At 45.6% G+C, this 9121-nt stretch overlaps 1 pseudogene; it reads left to right on the plus strand.

The window, feature by feature from the left end:
• Positions 1-3632: 3632 nt before the first annotated feature.
• LOC133097720 (TBC1 domain family member 17-like) lies at positions 3633-5688 on the plus strand (annotated as a pseudogene).
• The last annotated feature ends 3433 nt before the right edge of the window (positions 5689-9121 follow it).

Genomic DNA, 9121 nt, shown 5'->3' on the forward strand with positions numbered 1-9121 from the left:
AAGAAGAAGTAAAACTGTCACTGTTTGCAGATGACATGATACTATACATAGAAAATCCTAAAGATGCCACCAGGGAACTACTAGAGCTAATCAATGAATTTGGTAAAGTAGCAGGATACAAAATTAATTCACAGAAATCTCTTGCATTCCTATACACTAACAATGAAAAATCAGAAAGAGAAATTAAGGAAACATTCCCATTTACCACTGCAACGAAAAGAATAAAATATCTAGGAATAAGCCTACCTAAGGAGGCAAAAGACTTGCACACAGAAAACTATAAAACACTGATGAAAGAAATCAAAGACGATACAAACGGAGAGATATACCATGTTCTCGGATTGTAAGAATCAACATTGTGAAAATGACTGTACTACCCAAAGCAATCTACACATTCAATGCAATCCCTATCAAATTACCAATAGCATTTTTCACAGAAGTACAACAAGAAATTTTACAATTTGTATGGAATCACAAAAAACCCCGAACAGCCAAAGCAATCTTGAGAAAGAAAAACGGAGCTGGAGGAATCAGGCTCCCTGACTGCAGACTATACTACAAAGCTACAGTAATCACGGCAGTATGGTACTGGCACAAAAACAGAAACATAGATCAATGGAACAGGATAGAAAGCCCAGAGGTAAACCCATGCACATATGGTCACCTTATCTTTGACAAAGGAAGCAAGAATATACAATGGAGAAAAGACAGCCTCTTCAATAAGTAGAGCTTGGAAAACTGGACAACTACATGTAAAAGAATGAAATTAGAACACTCCCTAACACCATACATAAAAATAAACTCAAAATGGATTAAAGACCTAAATGTAAGGCCAGTCACTATAAAACTCTTAGAGGAAAACATAGGCAGAACACTCTATGACATAAATCATAGCAAGATCCTTTTTGACCCACCTCCTAGAGTAATGGAAATAAAAACAAAAATAAACAAATTGGACCTAAAGAAACTTAAAAGCTTTTGCACAGGAAAGGAAACTATAAACAAGATGAAAAGACAACCCTCAGAATGGGAGCAAATATTTGCACATGAAGCAACTGACAAAGGATTAATCTGCAAAATATACAAGAAGCTCATGCAGGTCAATATCAAAAAAACAAACAACCCAATCCAAAAATGGGCAGAAGACCTAAATAGACTATTCTCCCAAGAAGCCACACAGATGGCCAACAAACACATGAAAAGATGCTCAACATCACAAATCATTAGAGAAATGCAAAGCAAAACTACAATGAGGTATCACCTCACACCAGTCAGAATGGCCATCATCAAAAAATCTAGAAACAATAAATGCTGGAGAAGGTGTGGAGAAAAGGGAACCCTCTTGCACTGTTGGTGGGAATGTAAATTGATACAGCCACTATGGAGAACAGTATGGAGGTTCCTTAAAATACTAAAAACAGAACTACCATATGACCCACCAATCCCACCACTGGGCATATACCCTGAGAAAACCATAATTCAAAAAGATACATGTATCACAATGTTCACTGCAGCACTATTTACAATAACCAAGACATAGAAGCAACCTAAATGTTCATCGACAGATGAATGGATAAAGATGATGTGACTCATATATACAATGGAATATTACTCAGCCATAAAAGGAATGAAATTAAGTTATTTGCAATGAGGTGGATGGACCTAAAGTCTCTCATACTGAGTGAAGTAAGTCAGAAAGAGAAAAACAAATACCTTATGCTAATGCATATATATGGAATCTAAAAAACCTGTACTAATGAACATAGTGGCAGGGCAGGAATAAAGATGCAGACATAGAGAACGGACTTGAGGACACAGTGTGGGATGGGGAAGCTGGGACGACGTGAGAGAGTAGCACTGACATATATACACTACCAAATGTAAAATGGATGGCTAGTGGGAAGCTGCTGCATAGCACAGGGAGATCAGCTCTATGCTTTATGACGACCTAGAGGGGTGGATAGGGAGGGTGGGAGGGAGGTTCAAGAGGGTGGGTATGTGAGTATATATGTATACATATAGCTGATTCACTTTATTGTACAGCAGAAACTAACACAACATTGTAAAGCAATTATATTCCAATAAAGATATTAAAAAAAAGAAAATATCAATTTCTATAATAGCAATTTAATAATAGCTCAGCTCCTTGGATACTTTCTCTGGTAACAGCCAAAATTTTCTAGGCAATTATATCGTCACTAACATGACCGTTAATCTCAGTGATGAACTCATGGGTTCCCTTCCACATGAGAAGTGCTGATTTATCTGTATCCTTCACATTGCCATAGGGTGCTTTCAACAGAAAATAATATTGCAAGTCTATACAAAATGAAAAAGCTGACATAAACATGAAATAGTATAGAGGAACAACTGGAACAACCAAACTATCCTCACAGCTGAGTCTCTAGTCCCACACAGCCTGGTAGGGCTGTGTCAGCTATAACTTCATTTTCTGCTTGAACTGGCTAATTTAACCAGCAACAATTATCCTAATGAGAGATCACTATCACTAAAATTTATTTCATGCTTAGGATGTGCCAGGTACTGCTCTGTGTATTTTACATGTATTAATCCACTTCTTCCTCATAAAAATCATATGTGGTAAGTACTGTTATTGTCCCCATTTTGCAAATGAGGAAACTGAGGCCAGAGTGCTTAAAGAACTTGTGCAAGGTGATCCAACTAACTGTACTGGATGCTTGACAGAGTACAGGTCCCATTCTTCCTTGTTGCTTTTCCTGCAGCTCCATATATTGAGACTGACTCGCCCCCACCCCCCGCAGTAGTCTCCCTGACCAGTTACAGTGTTATTAAGAAGAGAGCCAGACCAAAAAAAAAAAATATCATAGAGACAGGAAGTAGAATGGTAGCTCCCAGGGGCTGGAGGGGGGAAGGAATAAGGAGTTATTGTTTAGTGGGTATGGAGTTCCATTTTTAGAAGACGAAAAGAACCTTGGAGATGGATGGTGGTGATGGTTGCGCAACATTATGAATGTATTTAATACCAATGAACTGAACACCTAAAAATGGTTAAGATGGTAAATTTTACATTTTGTACATTTTACCACAATAAAAAAAAGTGGGGGGAAACTGACGAAGAAGAGAGCCATATGAATAGAGGAGATGCAGAGGTACCACTAGGGAGACTTTCTTGTACCAATCAGTTTAGCTATTTAAAAGAGCATCCATGGAGTTGGCTTTGTACATGCCCAGATCTGTGGCTTTGGAAATACAAAGCCTACTACCTCCTGGAACACTCTGTTTGGCAGGATTGCTCAAGAGGCACAACCACATGGAAATCACCTCAGCAAGACCATCCCATCCACCAGGAGTGTGCTTTTCTTGTCTACCCACACTGAGTTTCAGGATCTTAACTGTACCTCTTAGGAGAGATGCATCAGGCTAAAGATTTCATGGAAACTACAAACGATTAACTACAACGATAGACTCCTTCCTGTGGAATAACTATAGGCAGTGTTCTATACACTTAACCTAAGCAAAAATCATACAAAAGAAAACATAATGTGCATCTGACCCAGAACTACCTAACATAGTATACGGCCAGTCCTACTCATTCTACAAATATTTTTCCTTCACGTCAACTCCACTCATTAACAAATTGGTAAAGAGGCATGTACCTGCACACCAAGAAGCAGCAAGACCCGGACTCCCTCATGGACCGCGTCATCCGTGTTGTGGAGAAGGACAAATGACGTCCTCCTGCACTGGGCTCCTGTAGAGAGTCTGGAGATTCCACTCAAATCCTCTTCTCCAAGAAGGACGCCAGTGGGGATGACTCCTGCACTTCTGAGGAGGAACTGACCTTTGACCCCGGCTATGAACCCCACAGAGGGCAGTCATCAGCACAGGTCAGCTGCGGCCCGGCCACTCAGAGCCACAAGAGGTCCAGAGCCCAGCTCCCGCAGGGGCTCCCTGGTCTTCGTAGTGAGTAAGTCTGGGGGAGCTCAAGGCCATCCGCCGTTCAAAGTCCGGCCTCAGCTGGGCCTGCCTGGTCCTGGTCACGCAGGCCACAGGTTCCCCGCCTGCCCTGCATGTCCACCGTGGGGCACCAGCGCCCTGCTCTGTGTCTTCAGCCGCCACCTGCTGTCGGCCAGCTCCCCACAGAACCTCCACCTCCACCTCATCTCCCCCTACGCCTCCCCGGCCCTCTCCAACTCCTTCCACCACCTCCAGCTCTTTGAGCAGGACAGTTCCCACGTGGTGTCTCGCTTCCTCCAGGATTCCTACTGCACCACCTTCAGCGGCTTCTCCCACGTGACCAACCTCTTCAGGGGAGACCTGCAGCCACACCTGGACGGGGCCTCCAGCGAGCCTCTTCCGGCCTCTGAATACGCGCCCAACCTGGGTTGCAGGTCACTTCCGGTGTGGAGCTGGGGCCGCGGCCGCTGTGGAGCGGACGCCTCCGGTCACAGCGGAGGAGTGGGCCCACGGCGTGTGCTCCAAGGGCCTCCTGCAGCAGGTCCCTGAGCTGAGACCCCGGCTCTTCTCAGGAGTGAGGAGCCGAGTACCCCCTCGGGGAGGGCTGGGCAGGGCCGGCGGGCGGAGTGGGGGCGGGTCCCCCAAGGTCTGAGCCCCAGCCTACGGCGCCAGGCTTGGCGGTTCCTCCTGCGCTACCTCAGCTGGGAGGGCTCTGCCAGGGAGCGCAAGGCCCACATGCGCAAGGAAACCGACGAAGATTTCCACCTGAAGCTGCCGTGGAAATCCGTGAGGCCCGGGCACGGGCGGAGGAACTCACCGCCGCATGGATACCGCAGCCTCATGGCCAGAGACGAGAGCGAGAGCCGCTCTCATAGGACCAACAAATTCTTCGAGGGTCGCGAGAACCCAGGGCTGGGCCTGCTGAACGACATCCTCCTCCCCGACTGCCTGTACCATGACGAGCTCGGCTACGTCCAGGGCAGGAGTGACCTTCTCTTCCCGATCCGCTACAGCTCTCAGGACGGGGTGGATGCCTTCCGCTGTTTTGGGGGCGTCACGGAGCTCGTGCTCCGGAACTCTGAGGAGATAATGACGCGGCAACTCCTGCTGCTCCTGAAGATGCTGCACCCGCCGCTCTGAGACTTTCCGGACCGCCCCCCACCCCCGCTCCCCCGACTCCGGCTCTCTCTGTTTCTGCTTCCGGTGGCTGCTCCTCTGGGTCAAGAGGGAATGCCCCTTCCCGGAAGTCCTTCGGCCGTGGGAGGCGCTGTGGACAGGGCGCCCTGGCCCGTCTGCACCTGCTGGTGGCCTGTGCCGTCCTGGACGTGGAGCGGGACACCTCATGCCTTCCGGCTTCGGCTCCAGCGAGATCCTCAAGCACACGGACTAGCTGACCACGAAGCTGAGCTTGGAGGACGTGCCGACACTGGCCGAGGCGCCCTACTCGCCGCCGACAACCTGCCCGGTGAGTCCCTGACCCCTCACGATAGCCCCCAGGCCCCATCAGACCTCTGACTTCTCGCTCCCTGACCCCCAGCCCTCGGTGAGCTGCCCCACCACGTGCAGGAGGTCCTAGGTCTGGGCCGTCCTCAGAGCACCACAGGCTCTCGCTCCAGACTCCCCACTGCCGCTGTCCCGTACCCGTGCGCCACCAGCTCCGCCGCCCCCCCAGGACACGGGCCCGCAGGCGGACCGAACGGCAGCCCGGAGATCCTGCCGGAGGCGGGGGAGGAAGGTGCGAACTCCTAACCCTCCTGGGCCTGCTGAGCCATCATGTTGGCTTGGGCCTGGATGGGGAGGCGTGGTGGCTCCTAGTCCCCTCTGACCCCTCAGCAGAGTTGACGTCTGGCCACGTGACCCTGATCCGGTCAATAAGGTTTAAGAGGAGGCCGGGGGTGAGTGGCGGGGGTTGTGGAGACAGGGCTCCCTTACCTGCCTGAGTTTGGGGCTTTTGGAGGAGTAAGGATGGGAGTGTTAAGGTGTGACCGCCACTTAGTAGATGTGCGGGAACACATCCCGGACATAACCGAGACGGAAGGGCCTGCAGAGCTGCTCACTCTTGGGACCCTGCCCACCAGCTTGTTCTGTGAGAAAGAAAAACTCATGGTTAACGCCCACCCCTCCCCCCCCCCAAAAAAATGAAAATTGGTGAAGACTTAGCCAAGCAGGGCTGAGAGAAATGTCTGTGCTCTCAAGTTCCTGCCCAGGTCTCTCCTTACACTGTCCATCATACTCTGTGGGCTCCACACTATCCTTGTCATGCCTGTGTCATTTCCTCATATAAGTTCCCTTATTTCTAATTCCAGGCAATTTTTACACTTTGCTTTTGCCTTGCATAGGACATGGTTTAAGTATAGAGTTTATAGCAATGGTATTTATAAGAATGTTTGCTTCCTCCAGTATGTTTTACAGTGTTTCAACTCAGGAAAGACTTCTTTTTCAGTGTGCATGGTCCTATAGTGCAGTTCTTGCCCATATGTCTGTGCTTCAGGTGACTCCCAGTCTTGCCTCCACGTGTGATTTCCATGAGACTATTGGAGAAATGTTTGTTTCGTGGTTTTTTGTTTTTTGTGTTTTTTTGGGCACGTCAACCAGGGATAGAACCCATGCCCCCTGCAGCAGAAGCACGGAGTCTTTACTGGAGTGCCAGGGAAGTACCATGTTTTGTGGCTCCTCTTGTTGAAAAAAATATTTTTCAGAATGAGGTTTAAACAGAGGATGACTTGCCCTCCCTTAGCTCTGTTTGGAGGAAAATATACTGTCTTCCCCACCCACCCTTATGCCTTATTTCTAAAACAATAAACATTCTTATTGACTCTTATAAGACAGTTAACATATAATCTATCTCATCTCATAAGAAAGAATATTAATTTCCAAACTGTGCTTTAGGTGTCTGGAACAAGACACAATAAAGGGCAAGCTAAGAAATCATTCGTGATTCACCTGAATGATTCCCCCAAAAGGGAACTGGCTTCAGTCAGCGCTATCAGTAGCTTTTGCTCTATTCTCAGCCCCCAGGGCAATATTTAATGTGCTACACGGTAATAAGCTTCTGTGTGCTATTATCTGAAGAACTAAAAACCTAAAAAAATTCCATGAAGTTGTTAGTTTTGACCAAGAAGGAAGGAAACTCAGATGCCAACGTTTGACCTAAAAATGTGCTAAACAAACTAACTAGAGAAACAAGAGACACTAACTTTTTATGTTTGTGGAACGTACAAAGAGAAGCTCATCTCTCAGCTCCTGTATTTCTTTTTTAAATCTAATTAATACTTTGCATTATAAATAGTTTTAAAATACCTTTGGTTATGCAGTGAAACAGTGAAGCCACTGGAAAATCATACAAACAATGCAATATAAAAATCAAAACCAAAAAAAAACAACAAAAAAAAGAAAAATCAAAACAATTTAAAAACCTAAATCAGTTAGGATTCATTTGGATGTAAGTAAAGGAAGTTGTTCAACTCAAAATGGGTAAAGTTAAAAATAAGGAGAGGGAGGGAAATTATTGGCTCACAAAATGCTAAAGTCCACAGAAAACTGAACCAGGGGCTCCAGGGGTATTAGGCCTTAGTTTCTCTCCACCTGTGGGCTCTGCAAACCTCCTGGGTTGGCATCATTCTTAGGTAGACCCTGTCCTCATGGGGACCTTGTAGCTCAGGCTTACCTCAGCCTAGAGCTAGCAGTCACTGCACAGAGAAATTGTCTCTTCACCATAATTCTAAGAAGTGTCCCAGAATTGAGTGTCATTGTCCTGAACTAGGTTACATGCCCACCCTTGAACCAACCACATACCAAAGGGACATAATGTATTCGATCTGGAGTGGAGGAAGGTGCTACACTTGAGCCCCATCCTCATGGACTGAAGGAGCTGAGGACGGAGGGTCCCCAGAGTAAAATCAAGGTTCCATTTCTAGAAAAAGGTAAAAGGATGCCAGATAAGCTAGGTTGCCCAGTCCAGCACTCAAATTAATTAAGTCCCCAACCTCAGCTTGTGAGATATTTGACAGGAGTTTTTTAAAAGGGAAATTAAGTACAGTGATGCAAGTCACAATTCCAACTCTTGACTAATCAGCAAACACAGACATACATAAATATATTAGGACAGTGGCCCTTCTATTTTAACAGCAAGAAAATATGTGAGTCACTCAGATGGAAACTAAAATCTGAATCTATTCAGAAACAATTGCTAACTCAGTTCTAAAGCCACAAGCATCCAAGCACATACACTCTCATGTCAAAGAGGTCCTATTCCTCTTTACTTCAATTTGCATCTTGTTGTGACATTACACCATATGGTGTGGGCAAAGTGCTCTTGTATGCAAAGTAAGTTCAGAGTAAATGAGCTAAAAATGTCTTACATACATAATGGCTCTTGTTTCAACTTAGCTGTGACTACTAGATTGCTGCAAACACCAAAATAATAGTGCTGCTAATGAGGAGATTTGTTCATAACTTACTACACTGTCAACTCTAATGTTCGACCATAATGGTTATTACTTATTGATATGTTGTGTGTATACAAAGCAGTGGCTGAGGCCAAAAGCAGCATCTTAACAGAACCCAAGCCTATTAGATTGTGAATAATCTCCTAAAGATAACCGTTAAAAAAAAAAAAAAAAATCTGCCCAAAGTCTCTGTTATTTGAGACATCTTAATTGAAAAGACAGAGACCTAGATTTAAAGTCAGAACACCAGGGTTGATCCTGTAAGAGACTGGAGTGACAACTCCCAGTGCTGGTGAGGGTGCAGACTAGCAGGCACTTCCAGACATCGTCAGTGGGAAAGTGTTTAACCCAGTCTTTTGGAGAGGAATCTGACACGATACATTAAAATTTTAAAAGCGCATATCCTTTGACTCGGCAATTTTGCTTCTGGGAATCAACCCTGTAAAAATTAAAGTACCAGTACATGAGGACATACATACAAGGATGTTTATTGCAATTGTATTCGTGATAGCAAAAACTTGAAACAACCTACTCATCCACAAGAATGGAATGGTTGAGTAGACTGATGCATCCATTTGGTCACAGGTTATAATGCGACTACAGAAGAACAAGTCAGATTTACATTTTAGTTTGGAGAGATGAATATTATGTACTATTAGGTGAGAAAAGCAAGTTGCAGGAGAACGGGACAGATAAATAATGATAGATGAGGTAGATAGATAATGTACATCCAT

Source organism: Eubalaena glacialis, chromosome 1 (assembly GCF_028564815.1).
Source record: "Eubalaena glacialis isolate mEubGla1 chromosome 1, mEubGla1.1.hap2.+ XY, whole genome shotgun sequence".
In the NCBI taxonomy this organism is placed as follows: Eukaryota; Metazoa; Chordata; class Mammalia; order Artiodactyla; family Balaenidae; genus Eubalaena; species Eubalaena glacialis.